We start from the raw sequence: 15,505 nt of genomic DNA on the forward strand, positions 1-15,505 counted from the left end.
GTATGTTAAGTCTTTACCAGGACTGTGATATTGGAGAGGTGAGTCTGCACATTTTGACCGAATTCCCAGCATAGCACATGGAGTTCATCTCATAGTTGATACTTTGTAAGTGCCTGATGCAGTAATACATCTTGAATGAATAAAGGAATCCAATAAAGAAATGGAGTTGATATGGAGTTGATGTGGAGAGCACATGATCTAGTTAGAGAACAAATAGGCTTTGATTTAGCAATGAAATACTTGCAGGAGAAATTTCCTGGATGGACTCCTTGGACAGAAGCATTGGATAGTGGCCCAAGATTCATGCATTTCACACATATGTGTTGAAAGCCCATGATTCATCAAGTTCTCTTCTTATTCATGGGAATTCAGAAAACAACAACACAGAAAAAAATCTTAGTAAGAAAGGAAAGATAAGAAAAGCAAAAAATAAAGCAAGTCATGTTTTCAATTGTTATCATGTATTTTGGGTGGGGTGTAAAATGAAACCAGGATGGAGGGAAATGCTAGCAAGAACCTGATGAATGAGATTGGGCTGTGTACAGATTGAAATAGGCTAGTCATGTTAGCTCTCTGTGAGAAGGGGAACATTTGAGTGAAAACCTTAAGGAAATAAGGGAGCCATGCAAGTGGATATCTGGAATAAAAGTGATCAGCAGATGGAACATCAAGTTCAAACCCTGAGGCAAGAGTATACCTATTCAAAGAAAGAAAGCTGGTGGAGGGAGGAGAGAAGAGAGTAGAGATAGGGAGGAAGCCAGATTAGACACATAACAGGAGGCTAAGAGTGAAGATCTCTTAGGACATTTATAAGCATTTTGTAACAACTTTAACTTAAAAAAAATTTTAAGATTTCTTTATTTTTAAAGAGAGAGAGAGAGAGAGAGAGAGAGAGAGAGAGAGAGAGAGAGACTAAGCACAAGTGGAGGAGGGGCAGAGGGAGAAGGAGACACAGAATCCAAAGCAGGCTCCAGGCTCTGAGCTGTCAGCACAGAGCCTGATACAGGTCTCGAACTCACAAACTGTGAGATCACAACCTGAACTGAAGTAGGATGCTTAACTAACTGCACCACCCAGGCACCCTGTGACAACTTTGACTTTTACTCCAAGGTAGATGGAAGCCATTGAAGAGCAGAAGAGTGACACGACTTGACATATTTTCATGAGATCCTTCTAGTGATTCTGTTGAGATTGGACTGGATGGGAATAAAAGAGGAGAAGGATGACCACTGAGACAGTGATTGAGGTAATGCAGGCAAACATGATGGCAGTTCAAACCAGTGCTGTGGTCACAGAGGTAAAGAGGCTGATAGACAACTTGGTTTCATACCTCCTTAGGTTATTCACGTAACACCACACTCACTGCAGAATAATTGGGTCACAATGTGACATATCAGCTGAGTCCATGAATATCTTCTCTGGGATCTTTCTAATTTCAGCACAGCCAAAATGAGAATGAAATTGCCTAATCACCATTTATTCCCAACATTTAGGACAATGTCTACCACATATACATTAGATGGATGGGTGGATGGATGGATGCATAATCTGATTGACTTAGAATTTAAGAATTATTCATATTGCTATTTCTCACCATTCAGTGCAATTTGTATTCTTGGGAGCATGAATTGAGAACAGCCACAAGTGCTGATTGTGGCAAATGTGCTGCTGTAAAGCTGGGCTACAAAGACAGCCATTTTGTCCTGTCTGGTGATAAATAGGCATAGTTTGAGTAATGGCAATTAGAGCCAGAATTCAACTGGTGAGTCACTGTGAACACTACTTGAGTGAACTGACGGATTGTGATCATGACTATTCCTCATTTGGAAGCCTGGGGACTTAATGCTTTTGTTTGCCTGTGTTTTCTCCCTGGCACAGTCTGTGAGCCTGGAATGAAAAGATGATTATCTTTAACCAACATCTCATATTCTTTGATTTTCATCAAGCTTTTCACATTTTCATATCAAGAAAATTGAAAATGATTTTTATATAAGACTGACTCAATGACGCTTTTGCAACAAATTGTCTTTTAAAATATAATATGCAGACCTTTTTTCAAAAAGTAAGTCTTGTAATAACTTCATAAAGCAAGAATGCATTAGTTCTTCATCTTCCAAAAATAAATTGAAGCCACTGTCCCTATTTTGATTAAAATAATTGTATACACACTGAGATACATAAAATGCTTTATGAAGGGGCTAACACAAGATTCCACTATAAATCTTAAAACTTTGAAAATTCTGTCACTATTGGATCATCCAAATGAAGAACAATGTCTTTTTTTAGGTATCCCTGGTAAATTTTTTCTCTTAATTTTTCTATAAACAGTTTTGTGTGTTTTGCTATCGAGCAACTTACATGTATATTTTTTTAGGTCTCGCGGTCATTATTTAAAGTAGGCTGATAAACAACAAAGGCAGTTGATGCCAAAAAAACTTAGAAGAATAAATATAAGAACAAAGGGAGAAGAAAATGTGCATCTGCTGAAAGGAAAGATACTGTTGAATACTGATTAGGAAAGTGGTCTGGGAGTTGTTGGAGAAAACCTCTAAAGCATGCAGCTTAATGTACAGCCGCAGTGAAAGGGCAGGGAGAATGCTAGATCATATGGCTGGGGAAAGACAATATAAATCAGATTTGGCATCGTTAATCTAAGTTCAAGTGCTAATGTCACCTAAAGAATTGTTCCCTACTTTGCTCCTGGTCAAGAAAGGTGCAGAACAATGCATTTGCTGCTGAAATGGTGTAGTAATGAGGCAGCTACAGGAATTTAGTGGTCTGTGGTTGGCAAGTAGGAGAAAAAAAAAAAGAAGATTCACAACCCTGCTGGTAAGTGCACGCTAAGATGGGTGTCACTGCTCTTTCTCTTCAGATGAGCCATTGGGAGTGAAATAAACAAGAGATATCATCGAGTTCATATTAAACTAAACCCCAAGCCACTTCAGCCAGACTTGATGGAGACTTCCACATTCCCCAAAACCCTCAGATTTCTACCCTTTCAGTTTGTCTAATCTTTCCCCGGAGGATACTTTGCTGCCTCACTTGACAAGTAGTTCTCTTTATTTGGTTTTCTTCCTTTCTTCTTTTATTTATCTGCCTCTTCTCTTGTTGATATGTTATTAGAACTAAAGAGGATACTATATATTTTTTTTTAAATTAATACAATCCTTGGTATATATTAAATGCTCAATTATATGTATTATTATTCAAACAACTACCCATTCTTACCTTTTCTTTATCTCAGTGCAGTCCTTTTTACTCTGGACATTCTTCCAGTGTATTGTATTCTAGAAACCTACATTTCAGAGCTGAAAGCCTCTGTTGGTAATGTGTTTTACAGGTGTAAAGAAATGGAGTTTCAAGGGAAAAGATGATGAGCCCCAAATCTCAGAGTTGGTGCTTCTATGAAGACTTCTCTCCCATTTTCCATCCAACTTGAATCCTTAGTTTAGGGTTTCCTTACAGGGAATAAAAACACTAGATTCTCTCAATTCTGTCTTTGAAGTATTTTTTCCTGTATATCACGCCCTCCATCCCCATCCTGCCCCCGTATCAACATCATGCTTGGATCATTGCAGTATCTCCCTAGCTCATTTTTTGGCTCCTCTCTCTCTTCGAATCCATTTACTCATCATGAAAGGTCACACTTCTAGAGCCATGACACTTCTGCTGTCACTTTAATCTTCCATGAATGCTCTAACCGAAATTCATATAAATACAAACTCCTTTGCTTCATTCTGAATACTCCTCATCCACTGCCTCTCTTCTTGCTACCGCTCTTCTCCAACACACCTCTCAATGCCAGATGGCCCACTGTTCTCAATATATAATAAATAAGCTACAATTGTGCCCATTTATATGCATTTGCTTAAGTGTTCCCACTACAAAAGTATGTTATAGCATACCACACTATGTTATATATATTATTCTATTTCTTCCTTGCCTAAATTTTATGTATCCTCAATCCAAGGTAATGTGAAATTGAAAAACTGAAAGGGCCAGAAAACCCCAGAAAGTTGTTATGTGTCCATATATACAAGCATATGTATGCTTGTAAACAAGCATACTGGTATTTTTTCCTCTGAATTATTATTCCAAAAGCAATATCCTTCACCATCTTGTAAGGAAAAACTTCATGTGAGGATAGGTTCAAAACAAAACAATAATCAAAGCAATTCTTATGTCTGAAATTACCCTACTTGCAGGATCAGTTCTTTGATATTAAAAAAAATGGATTCATTTAACTTGATAAATAAGAGGTTACTAATACCTGATATCCTCTCTTTGCTTGCAAATTGATTTTTTAATGAATTGGTGGAAACTTTGTTTGAATCTTTCTGGTACCATTACCCTTTTCACCTTTGCAAATCTGAGTTGACAGTGCTATAGAATGCTGCAGACAGCAGGATGCATAGTAAAAGATACAGCCATTGGACTGGTTGTCTTATCCACACAGAGCCATCAACAGGCTATCAACAGGCCCCCATAGATTTCCTCTTCCGGACACTTTTGGCACATAAGATCTTCCTAGTGTCTTTATGATTATGTTTATGGTTTTTAGATATTATGCAAAATATCACAGTACTAGATATAGTCGTAGAGGATGCATTAGATATCAGTGCACTTAACACATGTAGGCAAATTTAAAATGATCTGTAAAACATTGGGGTGCATGGGTGCCTCAGTCAGTTAAGCGATGGCCTATTGATTTCAGCTCAGGTCATGATCTCACAGTTCATGGCAATGAGCCCTGCATTGGGCTCTGTGCTAACTGCATGAAGCCTGCTTGGGATTCTCTCTCTCCCTCTCTTTCTGCCCTTCTCGCACATGTACGATCTCTCTCGAAATAAATAACCTTTAAAAAATAAATAAAATATTGATACTATACTGAAGGGCGAGGGGGCAGTTAGGTGAGGCATACCATGAGGACTCAGGTGCTTCTGCTGCCAATGGGCAGTGAGCTGTTGGTGCATGGGTGGCTTAGTGCAGCTCTCCAACTGTAGCTGTGTCAGCCTGTTATGATGCTCTCTCCTACATCCTGGCTGCTGGAATCCTCAATACTAAAGTGAAATATTCAAGGCTCTCCAGCACAGATAATGGCTACATTGACCTTCAGTTTAAGAAAAGCCCTCCTGCGGTGTCTGGTGGCTCAGTCAGTTAGTTAGGCGACCGACTTAGGCTCAGGTCATGATCTCACAGTCCGTGGGTTCTATCCCTGTGTTGGGCTCTGTGCTGACAGCTCAGAGCCTGCAGCCTGCTTCGGATTCTCTGTCTCCCTCTCCCTCTGCCCCTCCCCTGCTGGCGCTCTCTCTCTTTCTCTTTCTCTCTCTCTCTCTCTCAAAAATAAATAAACATTAAAAAAATTTAAAAAGAAAAAAAAAGCCCTACTAAGATCCCATATAAGGTCATTATGCTTGCTACAGCCCTGGTTTGGATTGGTGCCTTTCTCATTGCCATAGGCTCCCATCTGCTGGTGGGCTATATCAGCGAAGGAGTGGGGAGTGGGGGGAGGGAAAACAGGCTTGTCCAGTCCTGATCCTTGGCACCCTGGTGCTCCTGCCAGAATTTTACCACCTGCGCATGGCCTACTATGCATCCAAAGGCTACCAGTGTTACTCCTACAATGACATTCTGGATTTTGATGAGTAGCACCCATCCTCAACCCTGAGGGGATGAGTCACAGATGGGACTGATCCCAGCTTTAAGATATTGAGAGGAAACTGTGACTAAGGGCTAAGGAGTTCTGCACTTTGCAGATGATAAATGAAAAATGGCCAGATTTTATGGGTCCAACCCCAAGATGTCAGCTGAGCTTACAATAACAAATTAACTGATTAGGACACGCTCTAGTTTTCATCTTCTGGCCCTGGCAAAAGCTGACAAGTTTTTCCACATGTATAGGTATCTTGCAAGAGTAGCAACATTAGTGGTGTGGGAAAGCAGGAGGTTATTCTGTCGTGGAAAGTGTCATTGCTACCTTCCTCTTTGGAGTTGAGCATTTCTTTTAAATAGTCCTCATTGTCAATTTGTTCTGGTGGGAAATGGAAGAATTTAGTATGTCAAATTGCATATCATTAGTAATTCATTTTGAAAACATTTGAGTCTCTTACCCGTGTACGCATCTCTAACTTTGCGTTCTAGTGGAACACCTTGGCAAAAACAAGTGTTGGTGTGGGTGTATCTGTTAATATTTTTTACTTGCTTCCTTATTAACAGTAGCCAGGACTTTTTTTAACCTCAGAGCAAGTTTCCAAAAGGTAAACACTGTCTCTGTTCACCAGTCCTTGGTCAGCTTGATTTGGTCCACCAGTAAACTGGCCAGCATACAATTTGGGTCATTCTGTTCTTTGTTGTTCATGATGTTCTATATATCATGCCTTTAAGGGCTGGACTTTGGCTGTTTTCTGAGGGGAAAAATGTAGATAAGTGGTTATTATTTACCGATTACAAGCCTGTAGCTAGCACCTTGTATTATGATGTCATCTGCTGAAGATCACAAAACTCGGCCTAGATCCCTAGAGGACTAGACTGCCTTAGTTTGATTCTGTTTTCTAGCTTGCAAAAAGTGACATATTCAAAAGAAATTAAAACGCTGAAATCTAAAAAATACAAATAGTAGTAACAAAACATTGATAATATAAAGTCATTACTGTCTTCCTCCTAGGCAAAGACAGAGACTGTTTCACTTCACCTGAAAGCAAATTTTAAAGGTGTAATTTTTTAAGCTGATAAAATCCTCAGGTTTTATAAAGTGTACCCTGGGATAGTGTGTTAACATAGCAAATTATTCAGTCTTCGAATTTAAACTAGAACTTATTCCTGAAGTTCACTGCACAGGGTACTCTGTTTCTCAGTTTTTCCTTGCCAAGTGACATGACCTTGAATTGTTCCAGGCTCCAGGTTTGCAAATAAAAAGCACTAGCTGGTACCCAATGAACTCTGCAGTGGTAGACTCTAAGATAGGTTTTTGAAAATTCAAAGGGTGGTTCTTAACATTTTATCTGACATTAAAGGAGGCGTGCCACAATCTGAAAATAGACCTTTTGGTCTTTAAACAGTAGCTATGAAAAAAGATATACACATCATCCCTACCAACTTAGCAAAATGTGTTTCTGTTTTGATATATGGTGGTCCTTTCTGTGGTTGTATTTCACATGGACTGTAGCAATATCACCAGGATATTTTTTTAATGTGTTCATTAATTTTCTTTATAACTAATGCTGTTTCTGGGCTCATATTTTGAATTTAAGGTAGAATACTAAAGAAATTTATTTTTCTTATAATGTAACTTCAAATGCATTTGTACATAGCCTGGAGTTGGAATGACAAATTACAAGTCAGAATTACAAATTGCAAACTTGGAGGACAATATTAAAGATTTATTTAAATATATGAGATATAAAGAATGCTGATAGTTTGAGGTGTGTTTTTTTTCTGAATTAAATTAAGTAAATTCTATCCATGTCCTATTTTTAATTTTTTTTCAATGTTTATTTATTTTTGACACAGAGAGAGAGAGAGAGAGAGAGAGAGCAGGGGAGAGGCAGAGAGCAAGGGAGACACAGTATCCAAGGCAGGGTCCAGGTTCTGAGCTGTCAGCACAGAGCCCGATGCAGGGCTTGAACCCATGAACTGTGAGATCATGACCTGAGCCAAAGTCGGAAACTAAACCAAATGAGCCACCCAGGTGCCCCATCCATGTCTTATTTTATTCAGGAATTAGAGCCATCACTAACAGAGCATCATAGAGTCTGATATCCTGGATCAAATGCAGGCTCAATAATTTTGTAGCTATGTTACCTTGTATGAATTAAATATTTTATCTCAGCCTCAGCTACTTCTTCAAGATAATGTGCGAAATGTAAGTATCTGCCACCTTGATTAATTGTGTACTGCATATAATAGGTTTTCAATACTATGATTGTTTTATTGTTGTTTTTATTTCTATTGCATGTAATTTCATCCTATGTTACCCTTCATGTGTCCTTTGTTCCTACCCATTTTCTTATAATTCTGCATGTTTTATTTATCACCCCCACCTATCTGTTTAACTCCTTAAATGTAGAGTATAAATTATATTCCTAATTTTGTATGCCTTTCTTGCAATGTCTTGGTTATGACAGTCAATGATAATTTATTAAATTCAAGTTTAGCCATTGAAATTTAGATCTGGATCATGACCTGATTCAATTGTTAACTTGTAAAGGATTGGTAGTTTTAACACATTTCCCTCTCTTCTTTGGAGAATACTGAACATTTTCCCTGGTCGTAAGGGTGCAATTTGAACTGGGCTGGACCCGTTATGTAAAATCTTCCTTAGTTATAGATTCTGTCAGGAATTTAGGCAAACAAGATCAATTAGAGATTTTCCAAATTTTATCATGGACTTAGCAAAAAATATTTTTCTTCCTGGGATGCCTGAGTGGCTCAGTGGGTTGAATGTCTAACTCGATTTTGGCTCAGGTGATGATTTCACCATTCGTGGGATTAAGCCCCGCTTTGGGCTCTGTGCTGACAGCATGGAGCCTTCTTGGGATTCTCTCTCTCATTCTCTCTCTGCCCCTCCCCTACTCATGTGTGCACTCCCTCTTTCTCTCCCTCAAAATAAATATTTAAAAATATTTTTTTCTTCCCTTATCCGTAAAATATGAAGAATAATATACCTCTTCATAAAATTCTTTTGATTACTACATGAATATTAAACAAGCTAAAAATGACTTGGCATAAAGTGAGCTCTCAGTAAATGTAGCTGATCACCAGCTATCATTATTGTTGTTACCATTATTGGTATCACTTTGTTCCAGGATTGCCAAGAGAATAGGTTCTGCATTGGTAGCTTCAGAGACCGTCTTGCTCATCACACAGGGAATGACTGAACAAAAAAGTAAAGCCAAGCAGAAGAAATTCTTAGGGATGAAGAAGGAGAAAGTGGCCAAAGCTTACTGAGTGAGTCCATATATCCAACCATACCTGACTGCCAGGAAAGTCTATTGGAATTCTGAAATAAATGAGCCAATAAGTTTCCTTTAAAAAAATAATATGAGCTTTGGATTTTCTCACTGTCATCAAAAGAAAATTAAATGATATTTTCACTAAGCCATGTAGCCATCAAATGAGCAATTTTCTGGCAAATTTGATTAATTTGAAAGACAAACTTGATATTCAAGACTGGATCTCTCTCTCTCTGTCTCTCTGTCTCTCTCTCTCTCTCTCTCTCTCTCTCTCTCTCTCTCTCTCACATGCATACAGGCAAGATTTCTTTTGCCTGAATTATCCACATAATTTATTCAGTTAAATGCTTGACTCGATCTGCATAGCCATAATGAATTAATAATGGAAATGATGCTGAGATAGAAGAAACTTTAAGATCATTACTATTGTTCCACCTAATTAAGAGACCCAGAATGACCAATGAGGGTCTGCAGTTAGTATCATCATGATTTGATATTCTGGATATTCACATTCAGTGTAAACAAAGGAAATGGAAGCTCCTTAAAAACAAAAACAAAATATGGGACTTAGAAAGATGAAGAAGTACTATCCTGGGGTGCCTGGCTGGTTCAGTCAGTAGAGAATGAGACTATTGATCTCAGGGTCGTAGGATCCTGAACTCAAGCCCCACATTGATCATGAAGTCTACTGAAAAAAAAAAAATTACAAGCCTTAAGCATGGCTTAAGATCTAAGCATGAGGAGCACTCTCAACAATAGCTAAGTTATGGAAAGAGCCTAAATGTCCATCAACTGATGAATGGATAAAGAAATTGTGGTTTATATACACAATGGAATACTATGTGGCAATGAGAAAGAATGAAATATGACCTTTTGTAGCAACATGGATGGAATTGGAGAGTGTTATGCTAAGTGAAATAAGTCATACAGAGAAGGACAGATTCCATATGTTTTCACTCCTACGTGGATCCTGAGAAACTTAACAGAAGACCATGGGGGAGGGGAAGAAAAAAAAATGGTTACAGAGGGAGGGAACCCAAACATAAAAGACTCCTAAAAACTGAGAACAAACTGAGGGTTTATGGGGGGTGGGAGGGAGGGGTGGGTGGGTGATGGGTATTGAGGGCACCTGTTGGGATGAGCACTGGGTGTTGTATGGAAACCAATTTGACAATAAATTTCATTAAAAAAAAATCTAAGCATGAGGAAGTAAGTGGTCTTGGGGCATAAAAAGGAGATTTGTGTCTTCTGCATTGTGCATAACTTGGATCATTAAACAACTAAAAATAAACCTTCATTTTTCCTTTGGTTACTTGGAAACTTCATAATAAAATAAGCTCAAGTAAGCTATATTTCAGAAGCTTACTAAGTGAACAATTTTCTTAATAATTTTTACATTATTGTTACTGTATTTTATTTTATTATTTTTTTAAATGTTTATTTTCAGAGACAGCACAAGCAGGAGAGGGGCAAAGAGAGGGAGACAGAATATCCCAAGCAGGCTCTGCACTGATGGTCAGAGCTCTGCAGAGCCTGATGCAGGGCTCAATCCCACAAGCCATGAGATGGTAACCTGAGCAAAATCAAGAGTCAGACACTTAACCGACTGAGCCACCCAGGTGCCCATGAATGTCGCTATATTTTAATTTGCATTTATGTTAGATTTATGGCCAATCAGGGTAAAAATAGGTGATTTGCCATTAGGTAATTTTCATGTTACAATCCCCATGTTTTTGATTAGCATTCATAAACCTTATGAATTTTTAATTCAAAGCTAATTTTACCAGATAAAGATCTTTAAATAGGAATATTTCTATTCTGTACCTTTTCGCAATAATAATATTTTACTCATACATATTCATGTAATGCTAAAAATTTTTGCCAAACATTTCTCTATATAATACTTGGCCATAGTCTGTAATCTGCTACAATAATAATCTGTAATAGCTGATACTATAAATAAGTTAATACTTCTCAGAACGTATTAGCTAATTTTTCGCCAGAATTATAAAGGATTATGTTATAAGCTGACATATCATGAAGTAAATAAATATCTATTTTTCCTAGTGATTCATATATATATATATATATATATATATATGCCTAAATGATTTGAAAGGTGGTATGAAATATCACCTTGAATTAATTCTTCACATAGTCACAAATCAGCATGAATAATGCTTCCAATTATTTGTGAAAAACTAGTCTGCATTTAGCTTGTGGATGCCAGGCTAGCACATTTCCCAAAACACGCGGAAGCTTTTGTTTTTCCCTGCTCACTTCCACTGATTCCCCTCTGTCTCCGTTTTATGCTGTTCTTACTCATTTCTGCTTTTTTTCCTCAGGTTGGCTCTCTCTCTTGTTCTCTCACGCTATATCATTTTCTCTTAAGACAGTTGGTGGCATTTGAAGATGGGATTTAACTATTAGCACAATCTTGCCTTTGCATGGCCGCCTTTCCCCCAAGGAACTGGCTTTCCTTTGAAATTGGCTTTAGATCTGACAAGGCTTCTGCAGTTTCACATTACCGCTAGCCCAATAGAGAAAATGAAGCCAAGAAATTTGATCAGGTTATCCTAGGGCAAAAGAAAAGGTTGGTTTGGGGAAATGCTTCATTTCCATGATCCAGCAGGGATTTATAAGCTGATTCTCCTGAGGAAAACAGAATCTGGTTTTCCATTTATCTACCCAGCTTTTCCGAATTACCAGCTCTAGGTGGTTTTAAAGATAAGGAATTGGAATGGATTCTGAATGTCGAATTCAATGCTTGATATGAGGTTATCTTAAAACATAGGTCAGAGCAGCAAGCCCCCCACACCTCACCACCCCCCACCTCAGCTACCACACCAATTTGTATCTTTCTAAGGTCTTTAGTAGATTTCCTCTTGAAAAATCTTGGAAGAAACTTAAATGCTTCAGAGTAAGAGAGTATGTTAACCAAAGGTCAAGAAGCAGACAGTAGGTTAATTGAGAAAGGATTTTCAAAATTTTATATTATTTCTACCTTGTATCTTTTAATTTGTCTTGTTTCATAAGGAGAATGTTGAACAACAGGCTGTTTCTTTAAGCAATAAGGAGAAAATAAATCTGGCACCTTTCCTTACATCATTAAGCATAAGATGAACTAATATGCATAGACTCTTGGGGGCTGTTACTGCCTCTGAAAATGATCAACATTCACCGCCATGATTTTTCTGCTCTGTGTTTTTTAATATTATATATGCGATGAGTAATAGATTCAAGAGTAAATAATTTAATTTTGTAAAGGAATTAGATGTGTTATGTTGTGTCTGTTGTCCAGAATTCTTATGACCTTTTAATACAAATTTGAGTTACATGTGGAAAATTGGAAGCAATAGCTCTTTCTTCATTTTCACAGAACCAATTTAAATTTGTCATTCTTGTGTCCTCAATGCAGCAAAGAAGCTTGCCTTTTGCATTACTCAGACTATAAAGGCCAATGTGGGGGTGTCACACCAAATGCAGGTGAAGAGGAGAATGCTAATTAAGAACCATCATTCAATGTCATTTCCACATTAGATTAAGAAAAATCCATTAGAACACTCTATCTTATTTTTCTGGAGAGGTCATGATCCAAGCTACTAACCTCATCAAAACAAACAGTCATAATCACTCTTTATCCACTTCGCCACCATTCAAGCTAAATTTAGGTCTCATTTGCCTTTAGCTAACATGTTTTCTAAATGCATTGTAATCATTTCTTCATTTTCAAGAACTTACTAGAGCAGTCCCATACATCTTTGCCCACAAGCATTTTTGTCAAACTAAGGCAGTTCATTGGAAATGTAAGCATTTTCTCTTTGGGCCCAGAGACTAATTTTCCTTCTATGGACTGCCCAGAATATACCTGAGGAAAAGAAGTTTTATGGATGGAGTCTTTAGCCCTTGTTAACTTGCTGAGAAACCATGGAAAAGGGGAGATTCAACTCCATTCATGCAGATATGTTTGTTGTTTCAACTAAATAAACAAATTTAGACAACGATTTTCATTTCTTTTGTTACTGTATTGATCATAAAATTAATCTTCCAACAGAGCCAATCCCTTAAGTACATGGTCAGCACCTCATTTTCTGAGCTCAGAAAATATATTACTAATTAATGATCCAGACTTAATAGTAATATTGATTTAGAAATAATGCTGTTTCTACACAAGTAAAGTGAAGTTCAGAGAACAAACAATTAAAAGGATAATTTAGAAAGGAGGATTATTTGAATATTGTGTGCTAAATATTGGTATGAATTATTCAGATGACTACCTCTGTTATTTACTTTACCTGGTATAGATATGGTTTAAGTCATGGCATTAAAATGAATGGTCAGGATTTTTACAGTGAATAAATCAATGTATAATGTTTCAGATACTTAGTTTAGGCAACTTCAGGTGCCTGTTTATAGGCATTATGTATATAGTTTAGTAATTATATATATTCATCCTAATATGTATGTGTGTGTGTGTGTGTATATATTTTTTCAAACAAACATGAATAAGTCATGTATATAATTGGTGGCTATAGTATTTTATTTAATCTGTTCACTCTGTAAAAAAAGAAGCAGAACATATTTTGATAGTCATGTATGTCTGACATCCTATGCAAGAGGAGAGAAATGATCAAGAATGAAATACATAAGAGTAAAACTATAACATGAACTTCACTTCTTGGTAATTTTTCCTTTCCTTTTTTTTTCAGTAAATGGATATTCATTATATGTGAGCGTGATAGTCTTCCCGGATAAAGTTGGTAATAGTCACCATTTCTCCATCTGATTTGCACATTATTTTGTGTAGTAGACACATGCAACACACAAGAGCTGGTAAACACTACGTGTATTACCAAGGTGACCTTTGATTCTGTCATCAATCAAAAATGAGCTGTACGCTGACAACATGGCAAAGACCAAAGTGAAACTGTATCACATACTATCTGCGAGTGGCTGGCAGAATTGATGTGCTTCCGTTTTGTGAAATGGCTTTGACTACATCCACCAAGTCCGTAAGTGAGATGTTCACAGAGAGACAAACGTCTGTGCAAACATTCAGAGGTTATATATTATATGTTTAAAATCCCTAGAATCAGCAGACACAGATTTAAGTGCGTACTTTTCCGCTTTTTAACTGTTGTCTTTGAGGAAGATATTCAACTGTATAAGAATTTGTTTTTTGCATCTGTAAAATGATGGAAATATTTGTAGATATCAAGGATGAATTTGAAGATGAAATAGGTAATATATGTCAAGCATTTATCACAGTACCTAACGTAAAGGTATTACAATAATAATACGAAATAGACTACAACTAGTGTAAATGAAACCCAAGTTGCTGTGGAAGTTCAGAGAGGAATTTCTGTGGAACACCTTGGGAGATCAGAAGCATTCTAGTGGAGAGTTAAAAGGTACACTGACTTAAGATTAATCAAGATGACAGCACAGGTGTTTCAGGAGCAGTGAGTGGAGAAATTAAATGCTGAGTGAGTGTTAGGAAAAACCAGATGTGATTTGGGGGACTAAATGTGGTTAAATTTGAATGAAAACAAGTGTAAGGATAGAAGACTAGAAACATTAGTTTGAAATGCAATCTTCCGGGCTCTTGAATGACAGGCCTAAAGGTGTGATATTTATTTTACAGGACAGTTGAAAGACTTTGTTGATTTTTGAAAATTTGGTGGAATGGATTGGAGGTGGAGATACAAGAGGATAATTTAGAAGATAGTTACTAAAGTCCAGACCAACAGAATTACGTTGTGGAGGACTAGGTGGTGGTAGAAATGGAGATAAAGTGACAGAAATGAAAGATAATTTAGGAATAAATGTAACCAGACTTGGCAAATACATGAGGTGATGCAAAGGAAAGTATCAAGGGTCAAAGATTGGATGATTCTTTGTGCTGGTTATGGACTGAATTTATATTTTGAAGCTTTAACCCCACTACCACAGGATGTGACTATATTTGGAGAGTGGGCCTTTAAATAAGTTTAACATTAGATTAAAATGAGGCCACTACAGTGGACCCCATCCAATTTGACTAGTGTCCTTGTAAGAAGAGGAAAGTTGGCTACACAGAGACACCAGGAATTCACGCTCGTGCACACACACACACACGCACACAGAAGATTGATCAGGTGAGAATCCAGAAACAAGGCAGCCGTCTGCAAGCCAAGGAGAGAGGCCTCAGAAGAAACCAAACTCTCAACATACTGATCTTGGACTTCCAGCATCCGGAACTGTGAGACAACACATTTCTGTTGTTTAAACCGCCCAGTCTGTGGTGTTTTGTTATGGCAGCCTGAGCAAACTAATACAATGTCACTCACAGAAATAGAGAAGATAGTACAGCATATTTGGATAGACGTAGACAATTAGTATAAGCAAGGTCATGTTGACATGGCTCATGCTTTGTATATTAAATTTAATGACTGCCTTCTTATGATCTGATGGTTATAACGGTTAAAATATGATGCTCTCGGGGTGCATGGGTGGCTCAGTTGGTTAAGCATCTGACTTCAGCTCAGGTCATGATCTCATGGCTTGTGAGTTCG

General features: G+C 37.5%; 1 pseudogene; it reads left to right on the top strand.

The window, feature by feature from the left end:
• Positions 1–1,222: 1,222 nt before the first annotated feature.
• On the top strand, positions 1,223–5,735 carry LOC101096795 (annotated as a pseudogene).
• The last annotated feature ends 9,770 nt before the right edge of the window (positions 5,736–15,505 follow it).

The sequence above is a fragment of the Felis catus genome, chromosome A2 (genome assembly GCF_018350175.1).
Source record: "Felis catus isolate Fca126 chromosome A2, F.catus_Fca126_mat1.0, whole genome shotgun sequence".
NCBI classification, from domain to species: domain Eukaryota; kingdom Metazoa; phylum Chordata; class Mammalia; order Carnivora; family Felidae; genus Felis; species Felis catus.